The sequence below is a fragment of the Galeopterus variegatus genome, unplaced genomic scaffold (genome assembly GCF_000696425.1).
Source record: "Galeopterus variegatus unplaced genomic scaffold, G_variegatus-3.0.2 Scaffold3189, whole genome shotgun sequence".
Classification (NCBI taxonomy): Eukaryota; Metazoa; Chordata; class Mammalia; order Dermoptera; family Cynocephalidae; genus Galeopterus; species Galeopterus variegatus.
The window spans coordinates 232,287-247,140 of record NW_007729300.1 but is presented as its reverse complement, the minus strand read 5'-3'; the positions used below and the strand labels follow the sequence as shown (position 1 = coordinate 247,140).

General features: G+C 39.6%; 1 protein-coding gene across 3 annotated transcripts in view; it reads right to left on the bottom strand.

Moving 5' to 3' along the window:
* Positions 1-1,009: 1,009 nt before the first annotated feature.
* Positions 1,010-14,854, bottom strand: part of ZBED6 (zinc finger, BED-type containing 6) — a 27,944-nt gene continuing 14,099 nt past the window's right edge. For 2 of the 3 annotated variants that reach the window (XR_551353.1, XR_551352.1), the window contains 3 exons: positions 10,101-10,288; positions 8,376-8,495; positions 1,010-1,130 (listed from right to left, as the gene is read on the bottom strand). The gene's annotated coding sequence lies outside the window, so the exon portion shown is untranslated. Of the gene's footprint in view, positions 1,131-8,375; positions 8,496-10,100; positions 10,289-14,854 lie in introns of those variants that run through there. The other variant, XM_008584249.1, reaches the window with a different exon arrangement.

The window sequence follows — 14,854 nt, the reverse complement described above, 5'->3', positions numbered from 1 at the left end:
ATTTAAGTCTGAACTCACAGGGAGGTAAAATGTGCTTTAATAACTCTTCACTGTAAATAAATACAGTCAAAGGCACTCAAAACATAGAACAGAAGGCTAAATGCTTAGTACCTACTTGCAAATTCTAGACATATAATTTTAATATTGAAATTCTAGGCTTTTTGCTCAAAAAAAAAATAACTCTTAAAAGATAGCAGATAACATTATTTCATCCAAACCAGAAAGCAGTGAGTCTACTCTCTTCCTTTAGAGGTGAAAAGATGTAGCCAACAAATTTTAATCACATAGCAGATGTGGCTTTTAAATGGCTAATAATTCCACTAGTGAATTCCTCTGAAAGGGACTTTGGAAATAAATACTAGCTTTTTGTAGAGTGTAAGTTTTGTTTTAAAAAACAGCCTAGAGCAGGGTTGGCAAATTTTTTCTATAAAGAGCCAGAGAGTTAATATTTTAGGCTTTGTGGGCCATACGGTCTCTGTCTCAACTACTCAACACTGCAGTAGTAACATAAAACTGGACATAGAAAATATGTAAATAAATGAGCACGGCTACATTCCAATAAAACTTTATTTTATGAAACAGGTGGATGGCCAGATTTATCAACTCCTGCCTTGGAGAATCAAGTTTCTTCTGAAAACCTGTATGGGTCTAAGGAAATGGGAAATGAAATAAGTTATAGTAATCTAAACTGGCATGCCAAGAAACATTTGGTTATAACCAGATTTATCAACCCCTGCCTTGGAGAATCAAGTTTCTTCTGAAAACCTGTATGGGTCTAAGAAAATGGGAAATGAAATAAGTTATAGTAATCTAAACTGGCATGCCAAGAAACATTTGGTTATATGACCATGTACAAATCATTTAATGAGATTTAGTTCTCTCATCAGTAAAGTGGAAATAATACTGCCCTCTTACTAGACTGCATGAAAGAAGGCAATGTATAAAAAGTACTTTAATAATAACATTTAACAGTAAATATTCTTTTAAAATTAAAAACTGATCTCACTTTTGCTTGGAGGTAGGAAAAGGCCATCAACATAACGCCCTCTGTTGTGATGGAAAGCACAGTTTAGTTTTTGACATCCCAGTGGCTGGTTTTCCCAATAACAAGGAATTTCACTGCGTTTTTTCTGTAAGAAGGAAAAACACATTGTTTTCAAATAAAAGCTGAAGTGAGAACTGTATTATTTGATAATTTGTTTTCAAAATTCACGTAGATCTCAAAAATCTGAGGCAAATGAGACAATTTGCTAAAAAGCAGAAGAGAGGATGCAGAAAGAGACATACTTTAGGCATGGTAGAGAGATGAAGGGAGCACTTTATCTGCTATTCTTTCCTCCTTACAAGCATCCTGGAACCCCTAAATGTCTACACATAATTTAGAGAAGAAGGACAGATATAGTAGTTAAGATTATGGAATCAAGGATAACAGGGTTTGAATCTCTATTATGCTACTTATTGGCCATGTGACCTCGAACAACTTAATGCCTCTAAGCCTCACTTTCCTTAGCTATAAAATAGTAATGATAGTAGCTATCTAATTGGTTTCTTATGAAGAATAAATAACATATATGAAGCACTCAGCACATAGAACAGACTCAATAAACTGCAGCTATTATTTGAATCTGAGAGCCCAAGGCTTTGAGAAAAGTTTTCCCATTTTGACTTCTCAAAAGATGCACACGTAACACACTAAGGATGGTTTGTATCCTTCCCAAGCTATCTCACTCTTATAAAGGAGAATGGGAAAAAAAAGAATACTCGCACACCTAGAATAAACTGCTGGATCATAGGATACATGTTCAAGAGAAATATATACATTACATAGTTTTCCAAAAGATGTGCATAAGGAATGTTGAAAGCAACACTATTTGAAATAGCAGCAGAATTTTGCAAACAACTCAAATGTACTTCAATACTAGAATAGATAAATAACATTGTAGTGTACAATAGGATGCCATCCAGTAATGAGAAGGAATACGCACTGCTACACTTAACACCACAGATGTAGAATGAAAGAAGCGAGACACAAAACAGCACATCCTGTATGATTCCATTTATGTAAAGATAAAAATGTCAAGTTCTCTACAGTAGTATAGACAGGATGGTGATTAGCTTTGTGGGTGTTATTAGTGACAATGAAGGGATGAAGGGGGAAGAATGCTGTTAGCACTGTATTTCTTGAACTGGGGTAGCACTGTATTTTTTGAACTGGGGTACTGGTCAGGTAAGTATATTCACTTTGTGAAAACTGTTCAAGTTATAAGATTATGATTTGGGCACTTTTCTATACATAGTTTAATAAATAGTCCAATAAAGGAAAAAGCACTTCTGGAGAGTAACTAACCTCTGATTAATACACTGCATTGTGTTGGATCTCTCATCATAATAAGCAGCCTAAGATTTAAAAACCCAGGAAAAAACAGCAGCATTACTTCAGATATTTAAATATATGGAGGAGAGAAACAGGGAAACAATGACCTTTACAAAAAGATCCTTAAATGTATCAAGAAGGGCAAAGAGCAAAATCTACTAAACAGAGAGACTGATAAGCATAACACATTGGGTTAGAAGAGATGTGGAACAATCAGGCGGTCCCATACACTGCTAATTGAAGTGTAAATTAGTTAAACATCTTCGAACAGTGATTTGGCAAAAACTATGTTTTAAAAAACTTATGAGTTTATTGCTACATACGTGATTATCTGTTTTTAAAAAGTGTAGACTTCTGGTCAAGATGGAGGAACAGACGGTCCTCAGAGTCATTCTCTCCCACAAATCAACTAATTTACAACTATTAAAAAGCAACGACAGCCAAACTGGGGCTGCTAGAGCTCAGGGGAAGAGGAGAGACCTACAGAGTGCATGAAGGCAGGAGAAGCCACGATGAGAGGAAAAAAGACCTCTCCAACTGTTTCAAGCCTTGGCTGCTTCCAGGCTGGAGCTGCTGAGTGCATGGAGCATGAGCCGGCAAAAGCCACAACTGTGCCCTTCGGATGAAGATGCACGGAGGTGGCATGGGAGAAGAGGGCCCTCGTGGCCCCCAGGCCAGCAAGACTACTAACAGGATTCCCATGGACCCACATAGGAGCAAGGAGCCACAACAACTGAAAAAGGAGCCACTCAGAGGCCGGTGAGTCATCGCAAGGGACCAGCATACAGCTCGTCCCATAGGAAGTGTTTGCAGCACCGACGGTGGGGGAGACAGGCCCACCGGGAGAACACTGGGACACAGCAAGGACAGCTGATCTGCCCCCAATCAGCATAGGACCACTCAGAGAAGACTGGTCAGGAATACAGAATTGCATGGGGTGCAGTTTGATAAAAGATTCAGGCCCAGACCAGTGTTTCTACACAACACAGGTGCACTGGATTTTACTAAAACTGGAAGTCCCATAAAGACAACCATTAAAACCCGAGCTGCACAAAAAGCCTTCCCCAAGGAATCAACAGCAAAGCAGCAATCTAGCTCAACCACAGAGCTCAAGTACTGGTCCCCACAGGAATTTCCGCCATTTTAGAAGTAAGCAAAGGACAACAAATGAGTTCCAGGGCAGAATTTAAGCAGTGGGAACAGCAAATAATCCAACACAAAACTGAAAGAAGAAACAGAGTACTCAAACCCAGAGACAAAGTTTGATATTAACTAGTAAAGGTCTCATTTCGCCAAAGAACACCTAAAACAACTAGAAGGACCAGAAGTCCCCTGGGCTACTGAGCCAAAAAGGGCGGACAACCAGGCACACCACCAGTGCCACAGGGCCCGCCTGGGGTCCTGAGGTATGGGGCCGGAAACCAGACCCCCTTCAACAACCAGGCACACCACCATTGCCACCACCAACTAGGTAAGGAGCATGCTAAAAACATCACCTCCATGTGGGTGGCCCACCACAGCCACCACAGTAACCACAGCTGCCGCGAAAGCAGCTAGACACCACAACCACTGTGCAGATGGTCTGCCAGACACCGGAGTGCACTGACACAAGAAAAGTCACCAGCAGAGACCAAAGAAAAGACGAGGATATCTATCTCCACAAAGCTCATTCCAGAGGGACAGAAGAAGCATCTGCTCTACAATAATATTGGGGGACCTGAACACACCTTTCAGCATCAGACAGATCATCTAGGCAACAAATCAACAGAGTAACTATTACTCTTTCAGAAGGAGAGAAGAAATCTAGGGTAAATGTGGCAGCGCGGGGCAGGAGGCATAAACTATAAGTATGATTTACAACAATATATATGCTAGTAATATTGATTTGATCAACATATGTCAATGTGAACCCCCAAAATATGTATAATCAATTATGATTCAATTAAAAAAAAGTACAGCAAATACCTCTGCCTTTTAAATAACCAGATTGAATTTATTAGTCCTCTACCATACCCAAAAGGTAGCTGTAATAGCTACCATCATTTTTCAGACAGCAATAACAATTAATCATTTCTTCCTTAAGGCAGAACCTAATGCCAATCTTTCTTGCTCCTGGGTCTGTCTTTGCTTAAGCTTTTACTTCTTTCCTATAAGCAAATTTTCAAACTACCGAATGGCTTCTGTAATAGTACCCTCTAAATACAGGAGTCACAACACATTTATTTGATGTGTTTAATACACTTATCAAATTTTGTTCCTAATTGAAAAGTAATATATGAGCAATAAAGACAACTTGGAAAATGGAAATAAATGCCTGTTATGCTATTACCCAAAGAGAATCACTTATTTTGGCACAGAATTCTTTTTACTTAAAAAAGAAATCATTAATGTATACACATAAAAGTATTCCATATAAATCTGGACATTTTTCATCTAGCAACATATCTTCCTACATGATTATTTAAATTTTTAGTAGCAATATAGCACATGGTCCAAAGATACACAACTGGTTCTCATTATTTACAGTAGCACCCAGCACTCCATTATATGAAATGTAGCAAAATTTATTTTAAATGAAGAACTGTTAAGTTGTTCCCACTATCTTACTATTACAAATTATGCTGCGATTAATAATTCTGCATGTATTTTGTACATAAGTACATATGAGTCAAAGGTATAAGCATTTAGTTCTTTTGAGAGATTCAGCCAAATAAACCTCTATGCAGAGAAGAGTTAAAATAGTAGCTCTAAGATTGCTATCCTTAGAAAGGCCTACTTGCAAGGTTGGCCTTTGGCTGGCATCTGGGAAAGTGGCTCTTGGAATGTTCCCAGTCAGTTAACTGATAAGGCAAGAGGGGAGAGGCTCACTGTGCCTAGACTGTGCAAACAATATGGTTTATGCTGAATATCTGCCTTCCTTCTGGGAGTCAGTAACTTTGGTACATGTCAGGTAGAAGGTGCCCACATAACTAGCCCCAACAAAAACCTTGGACGCTGAGTCTCTGAGGGACTTCCCACTGGAGGGAATTAGCACAAAGAAACCCGCACAAACTCCTCCTGTGTCATTTTCTCTTATGATCCAACAGTGTATCCTTACTCTATTGCTGTAATAAATCTTAGCTGTGAGTACATTCTAGAGAATCTCTAAACGAAGAGGTGTTCTTAGAGACCCTGACACACCCTCCATAGGAGTTGTGCCAATTTACACTCCACCACCAATGTTACAACATGACTTTTCAAAATTTGCAGTCTTTCTCAATTTATTTAGTGAATTCCTTGCTATTTGCAAGACAGGCAGCTTAGAATGTAGTTAAGAAACTAGAAATCTGGAACCAGTCTGGAATAGTGATATGACCCCCAGGAATACAAACTGCGTATTTAGTCTCTTCTTTTCCCATCCCCTTCTTAACAATTCAGTCTGAAATCATTAGATGGGACTGAGGGAGGTAGGCATTCGTCTGTAGGAGAGAAGGGCTTGGTGGCCCAGAGCAGGGTATTGGAGCCTAAGATGACAAAGGTGTCCATACGATTAGTCGGAATCCATGAGGGGTTAGGAGGACATGTGCAGGAGGGTGGCCTAACAAGTGTTGGAGCCTGAGCAGGGTGAGCAAAGCTTCTGTGCAGAAGGGATCCCAATGTAGGGTGAGGAGGGTGTACTCATGCAGGGTCAGCCTCGAATGGGCATCAAAGGCCAAGCACGATGAGGAAGGCAGGGTTTTCCTGAAGGAACCTGGTACAGTGTCACAGAACGAGCAGGGTGAGGGGAGTATGTCACTTAAGAAAGCTGCCCAGCACAGAGAATCAGAGCCCAAGGGTGTGAAAAGAGCAAACACTGTGGATGTTGGGGTCCAAGCAGGGTGAGGAAGGGGTTCCTACTGTGGAGAAAGGAGGGAGGCCTGACACAGGGTATTGGAGTCAAAATAAGGTGAGAAAGGTGTCCTTGTGGAGGCAGTGTCTCATGTGATGTCAGAGCCTGAAAGGAAGGAAGGAAGAGGCTGTGATACAATATTGGTTTACCTACTAGGGGACTGATCAAATAAGTCAAAGTATTAAGGATAATGGGAACCAAGTTTCTCGCTTTTAGAGAAGAGAGTTCCAGGTATGGAAAAGGAGAAGCCTAGGCTAAACCCTGTGTTATTGGTGACCTGGAAGCGTCTATGTGAACTTATGATTTTCAAGACACAAAGTAATAAATGTATATACATTTATATATTCCCTAGCTCTATCCACTGAGAGGACCTGAAGCAATGACACACAAGGAGCAGCCCAAATCTTAGTTGCTATATACCATTCTTCACTAAAAAGAACCAGGGCACCTTGGACAAATGGCTGATTCCAGGCTGGAGTTTAGGAAAAGTACAGGCTGAGCCTAAAAAATCTTATTTGGCCAAAAAGCAAAAGAGGTGCTCAAAGAATGACAGAAAATCAAGACACAAAAATCAGCTTGAAGGGTTTCTATGCCAAATCTAGGTCAATTTGAGCATAAAAAATAAGTAATGATAGAAATAGAGAACAACACATTAAACAAAATAGGAAACCATGAGCTCACACTAATACAAATAAGTAACTGGAAAAGAATTGAAAGTTTGATGAGAAATGGGATATTCACAGGGTCTCAAAGTATCTCTCCATAAAACACTTAACTACAAAAAGAAAAACTTTATAGTGAAACAATCTGGCAGATACCATCTTAATCAACTGATCCATGTTAATTAACATCACCAGTGATGGGAAAATTAAAATTGTATGCCACATGATATACAATGAAAGAATAACACTCCTGTAATATTCCTGCTAAAGATACATTTACTTAATTTAGTAAAAAGAAAATACAAACAACCCAAATTGAGAGACATTCTGCAAAATAACTGGCCTATAATTACCAAAAGTGTTAAGGCCAATGAAGGCAAGGAAGACTGAGCAACTGCTCTCAACTGAAGGAGACTAAAGAACCATGACAACCATATGCAACATTTGTACGTCAACCTGTTCCTTCTACAATAAAGTATAATATTGGAACAACTGGCAAAACTTGAATAGGATCTGAGGATTAAATAGAACTAATATAGATGTTAATTTTCTAACTTTAATGGTTGTATTATGAGTATGTAGAAGAATGTACTTCTTCGTTTTAGGAAATCTCATAAAGTACCTAGAGGTGATAGGGAATGTCAGTAATTTACTCCCAAATGGCTTCGAAAATTTTTTTTTTACTGTACTTACAACTTTTCTCTAAGTTTACAATTGTTTTAAAACAAAAAAGAAATACAGATAAATATTCTTGAAATATACATATATTTTTAAAGCTTAGCTATATTACCAAACTGCCATCCAGAAAAATTATACCACCCTGTACCAGGCAGCCACCAAAAAAATATATATATATACCAATTCTTGCTCCATAACATTTAGATGTAGGTTGAGCATCCTTTTTTTTTTTTTTTGACCGGTAAGGGGATCGCAACCCTCGGCACGGAGTGGTCTGCACCATGCTCAGCCAGTGAGCACACCGGCCATCCCTATACAGGATCCGAACCCGCGGCCTTGGCGCTACCAGCGCTGCACTCTCCTGAGTGAGCCATGGAGCCAGCCTAGGTTGAGCATTCCTAATCTGAAAATCCAAAATTAGAAATGCTCCAAACCCAAAACTTTTTGCATGCCGACATGCTACTCAAAGGAAATGCTCACTGGAACATTCCAGATTTCCAATTTTCAGATAAGGATGCTCAAACTGGTATATATTCTGCAAGTATTCCAAAATCCAAAAAAATCCGAAACCTGTAATATTTCTGGTCCCAAGCATTTCAGAAATGGAATATTCAATCTGTATTAAATAAGCATTAATAATGTTAGAAATTTCACTGGATCATTAAATAAATTAACTCACATTATAATAAATATATATTAATATAACACAAAATGTCACTTTTGTCCCTATACTTTTTATTAGCCCACCATGACCCCAGACTACTTATTATGATAATGCAAACTGAAAACTTACATCAATCTCCATGTGCCTAAACCTGCACACCTGTCGAAAACAGCGCCCTTCTTGCCATAATGTGCAAACAGTTTCATTTCCTAGTGCCGCTTCACAGTGACGGAATGGGCAGCTGTCACCCTTTAAGCAAAAAGAGAACACAGAAAAGAACTGTGTTATATCCCAGGTAAAACAGCCATAACAAAGAGTTTTCTGGAATCTAGACAAGCACGAATGAGTAGGGAAAAATAGGCAAGGTAGAAAACAACCGAGATGGGATGACAAGAACATCTGAAGGCAACAAATTTATAGTTTCCTATAACCTATTTCTTGACAGTACCCTTCATCTGATCTGACAACATGAGTGACACAAGCTGAGATATGAGGTTGAAAGAAATAAGAAAGAATGTTAGGTACTCTTTAAAAATATATTTCACAGTTCATTTTCAAAACTCTTTCATACATCCTGACTTGTATGATTCTAGCTTTTGGTAGAAAAGTTAATAGATTATGATTTAAGTATAATGAATTAATACAATTATGCTTCAGTATATACTTTATAAAATGGTAATATTTGAAACAAAATGTTACTGTTGTGCAAACTGCTATATGTAAGATAGATAAAATTCTGAGTTTTGCTCAAAACTGACCATTTAAACACAGCACCAGGATGGCTTAAGAAAAAATTTTTGTAACATATAAATTTACAGAATTGGTCTTATGACTAATGAAAACAGCAGATACCTAAATAGAACTGCAAAAGAATCAAGCAGAAAAACAGGAAGTTTTGACAAAGATAAAGCAAAAAGGATGCAAAAGCATATTTAGAAAGATGGCTTTATATTCTTAGTACTCAGCAGGAAATCTAGAAGAAAACACTGAGGGTTGCGATCCGTTGCCGGACACGGAAAAAGACAAAAAAAAAAAAGCAAAAACATGTAACAAGAACACTTATGAGAGTTATGGAAGGGGTTTCTACAAACTCATACACCCAAAGGTCAAGTCTCAGAAACACTGATCTACAACTTGAAATCAATTAAACCAAATTCGATCATACCTCCCACTAATAATTTCTAACCCAAGAATAATACACCATGATGAAAACCAACTTTGAAGTCAACAACCTAGGTTAGGAGCAAAAGTCTGCAACTAAACATGTACCAAAATCTTCAAAATTTACACATCCTATGACCCAACAATTCCTTTTCTACAGTTTACCCTAAGGTAAAAATGCCGGACAAATATTCAAAGTAATGCACAAAAAGTTCCTCACAATCTTGTTTTCTAATAATGAAATAACACCCAGAAACTTAAGGGCTCAAAAACTGAAGACTGTTGTTTTTTTTTTTAAAAAATGACCGGTAAGGGGATCTCAACCCTTGGCTTGGTGTTGTCAGCACCATGCTCAGCCAATGAGCAAACCGGCCATCCCTATATGGGATCCGAACCCGCAGCCTTGGTGTTATCAGCACCGCACTCTACCAAGTGAGCCACGGGCCGGCCCCCTGAAGACTGTTTTTAAAAATTATGGTACATCCATGTAATGTGACAATATGCAGCCATTACAGTTTGGTACCAGAAAGTGGATGCTGCTGTAAAAAAAATACCCAATTATGTGGAAGTAGCTTTGGAATTGGGTAGATGAGCAAAACAAAACATAAAAACAGCTTAGGATGTTGGGAAAACCTTATCCAATTTTATTAAGGAAACTATAGAAAGAACTGATGTACAAATGCCAATTCTTACTTTGGTACATGTAGAATAGAAAAAAAAATAGCAGTCTTCTCCTTGATTAGGCATGCTGGGTAGATTCTTAGATCAGAAGTAGCTTCTTGAAACAGGCCACTATTTCCTCAAGGCAAGGACCAGCTCCAAGACTTCTTGAAATGGGTTTAATCTTCTAAATAGACAACTCAATCACAGAAAATGTAATCCTAAAATGAGGAAACAAGGATTTAAAGTATTTCAGGTAAATTCTTCCAACCTCCTCCTCCAAATCACCTTGATTAATAAGATCACTTTATTAAAACCATATTTTAATTATATTAACATGTGCTTGCTTATAAAGAGCCTTGTAAACACCCTGATTGTACATTCCCATCTACAATGTAAAATTCTGTTAAGGATAGCCATGCCCTTCTTTTGCTTCTTACACTGCTTTAGCACAAAATTAAATAAGCATCCATAACTAAACTAATGATCTACATTTTGGATTATTAACAGGACTTAGATTATTTTTACACAAGATCCTTGCTAAATCTACATATCTGAGAAACTAGATTTTTTTCTTCTAAGTGAAATGTCTAAATATTTTCACAAGCATTTTTGGTATTTCAAAAGTATGCAATTACAACTACACAGGAAAACCCTGTTTAGCTAGAATAATTGGTGAAATGATTAACTTTGAAAACATCTCTGCAGGGGCTAGCCAGTTAGCTCAAGTAGTTAGAGTGGGGGTGTTATAACACCAAGGGCAAGGAAGGGTTCAGATCCCCATACCAGCCAGCCTCTGAAAAAAGAAAGAAAACATCTGCGGTGCTAGCTTGTATAATGAAGATGGCTAAAAAGTTGAACATCAATTACAAACAAGGGACCACAGAAATTTCCGGGCTCTTCCCATAAAATAATGATTCAACAAAACAACCAACACTCTTTTCCCCTAGTCTCTATCATACCCTGATCTCCACACTAAAGTGTCCAAGAAAGAATCTACAAAAGCAAAAACATGTAACAAGAACACTTATGAGAGTTATGGAAGGGGTTTCTACAAACTCATACACCCAAAGGTCAAGTCTCAGAAACACTGATCTACAACTTGAAATCAATTAAACCAAATTCGATCATACCTCCCACTAATAATTTCTAACCCAAGAATAATACACCATGATGAAAACCAACTTTGAAGTCAACAACCTAGGTTAGGAGAAAAGTCTGCAACTAAACATGTACCAAAATCTTCAAAATTTACACATCCTATGACCCAACAATTCCTTTTCTACAGTTTACCCTAAGGTAAAAATGCCGGACAAATATTCAAAGTAATGCACAAAAAGTTCCTCACAATCTTGTTTTCTAATAATGAAATAACACCCAGAAACTTAAGGGCTCAAAAACTGAAGACTGTTGTTTTTTTTTTTAAAAAATGACCGGTAAGGGGATCTCAACCCTTGGCTTGGTGTTGTCAGCACCATGCTCAGCCAATGAGCAAACCGGCCATCCCTATATGGGATCCGAACCCGCAGCCTTGGTGTTATCAGCACCGCACTCTACCAAGTGAGCCACGGGCCGGCCCCCTGAAGACTGTTTTTAAAAATTATGGTACATCCATGTAATGTGACAATATGCAGCCATTACAGTTTGGTACCAGAAAGTGGATGCTGCTGTAAAAAAAATACCCAATTATGTGGAAGTAGCTTTGGAATTGGGTAATGGGTAGAGGCTGTTAGAGTTTTGAGGTGCTTGATAGAAAAATGTAGAAGAAACTGCTGCTAGAAATATGAAGCATCTTTAACAGATGCTTCTGTTCAGGTCTCAGTCAGAAATGAGAAACATGTTATTGGAAATTGGAGAAAAAGTGATTTTGTTATAAGTGGCACGGAACTTAGCAGAACTGTCTTTTGCTGAGTGAAAGGTAGAACTTCTAAGTAATGAACTTGGATATTGAGCTGATAAAAATTCTAAGCAAAGTGTGAAAGCAACAGTCTCGTTTCTCCTTGCTGCTTATAGTAAAACTCAAGAGAAGAGAGATATTGAGGAAAGAACTATTAAACAAAAACAATCCACAACTTGAAGATTTGGAAAATCCTCAGCCTATCCACATTGCCAAAAAAGTGAGAAAGTATGCTCTATAGAGAATACCAACGATGTGGCTAGACAAGAGTCTGCTGAAGAGATTAGGTGTCTGTGGATCCAATTAACGACCTCAGCAAAAATGCTGCCAGCTTGGACTGAAAGGGACAGACATTCACAGAGGGAAGATGATGTGAAGACACACAAGGAGAAAATGACCATGTGCCTGGAGGGATGCGTCTACAAGCCAGGAATACCGAGGATGCCAGCAAACACCAGAAGCTAGAAAGGCAATGAAGGACCATTCCGCTACAGCAGCCATTACAGTTTGGTACCAGAAAGTGGATGCTGCTGTAAAAAAAATACCCAATTATGTGGAAGTAGCTTTGGAATTGGGTAATGGGTAGAGGCTGTTAGAGTTTTGAGGTGCTTGATAGAAAAATGTAGAAGAAACTGCTGCTAGAAATATGAAGCATCTTTAACAGATGCTTCTGTTCAGGTCTCAGTCAGAAATGAGAAACATGTTATTGGAAATTGGAGAAAAAGTGATTTTGTTATAAGTGGCACGGAACTTAGCAGAACTGTCTTTTGCTGAGTGAAAGGTAGAACTTCTAAGTAATGAACTTGGATATTGAGCTGATAAAAATTCTAAGCAAAGTGTGAAAGCAACAGTCTCGTTTCTCCTTGCTGCTTATAGTAAAACTCAAGAGAAGAGAGATATTGAGGAAAGAACTATTAAACAAAAACAATCCACAACTTGAAGATTTGGAAAATCCTCAGCCTATCCACATTGCCAAAAAAGTGAGAAAGTATGCTCTATAGAGAATACCAACGATGTGGCTAGACAAGAGTCTGCTGAAGAGATTAGGTGTCTGTGGATCCAATTAACGACCTCAGCAAAAATGCTGCCAGCTTGGACTGAAAGGGACAGACATTCACAGAGGGAAGATGATGTGAAGACACACAAGGAGAAAATGACCATGTGCCTGGAGGGATGCGTCTACAAGCCAGGAATACCGAGGATGCCAGCAAACACCAGAAGCTAGAAAGGCAATGAAGGACCATTCCGCTACATGTTTCAGAGGGAAGATGGCCCTGCTGACATCTTTTCAGACATCTAGCCTCCAGAACTGTGAAATGATAAATTTCTCTTGTTCTAAGCTGCCCTGTTTGTGGTACATTGCTACAGCAGCCCTAGGAAACTAATACTGATCACAAACATAGTGAAATGATCTTTGGCAAAGGAGAAAAGAAATTCTCTGGAGAGAGGACAGTGTTTTCAATAAATGGTATTGGAGCAACTGGACATCCACATGCAAAAAAGTAAATCTAGACACAAACCTCCTTTCAAGAAATTAAAAATGGATCACAGACCTAAAAATAAAATGCAAACTATAAAGCTCCTAGAAGAGCTTCTGGTCAAGATGGCAGAATAGATAGTCCCCAGTGTTACTCTCTCCCACAAATCAACCAATTTACAGCTATTAAAAAGCAACAATCACCAAGTAGGGGCCACTAGAGCTCAAGGAAAGAGGAAGAGAGACCTACAAAGTTCATGAAGGCAGGAGAAGCCACGATGAGAGAAAGGAGTGCTCCCACCATTTCGAATCCTAGCCACTTCAAGGCTGAAGCTGGTTAGTACATGGAGCAAGAGCTGGCAAAAGCTGCACCTGTGCCCTTTGTATGAAGTTGCCTGGAGGCAGCAGGGGAGAGGAGGGCGTTAGTGGCCCTCAGACCAGCAAGACCACTAACAGGGTTCCCATGGACATACACAAGAGCAAGCAGCCACAACAACTGAAAAAAGGAGCCACTCAGAGGCCGGTGAGTCATCATAAGGGACCGGCACAAGGCCCATTCCATGGGAAGTGTTTGGAGTGAGGGTGGTGGGGGAGATAGGCCCACTGGGGGAACATTGGGGCACAGCATGGACAACTGATCGCCCCCCCCCCCCCAATCAGCGCAGGACCACTCAGTGGAGACTAGTCAAGAAAACAGAACTGCAGTGGGTGCAGTTTGCTGAAGACTCAGGCCCAGACCAGAGTTTCCATACAACCCAAGTGTACCAGAACTCACAAGACCTGGAAGTACACACAAGGTCAACAATTAAAACCTGAACTGTACAAAAAGCCTTTCCCAGGGAATCATCAGCAAAGCAGCAATTCAGCTCAACCACAGGAAGTTCCCCCATTTTAGAAGTAAGCAAAGGACAAAAAATTAGTTCCAGTGCAGAATTTAAGTGATGGGAACAGTAAACAATCCAACGCAGAACTGAAAAAAAAAACCCCAAAATACCCACAGACCAGAGACAAAGTTTGACATTAACTAAAAGGTCTCACAACACCAAAGAACACCTATAAAACCTAGAAGGACTGGAAACCCCCCAGGCTCCCAAGCCAGGGAGGGGAGAGGGCCAGAAGCCTTGGCCACACACACCCCCTGACACCTGCAATCAGCCCAGCGAAGACCACCAAGCTGCTACTGGAACGGCTCTGTTCTCCCAATCCAGGGCAGTAGGGGGCCGAGGGCTTCAGCCATAGCCCCTAACATCTGCATCCAGCCCAGCAACGACCAAGTCACCACTGGAAGCCCCCTGGTCTCCCTTGCAGGAATGACGGGGTGCCACGGGTCTCAACCATGCCCCCCCTCCTCACACCCTATTTCCTTCTCCTTTCCCCTCTCCCCCTAACTGCTTCGCAACATCTTAGAACGTA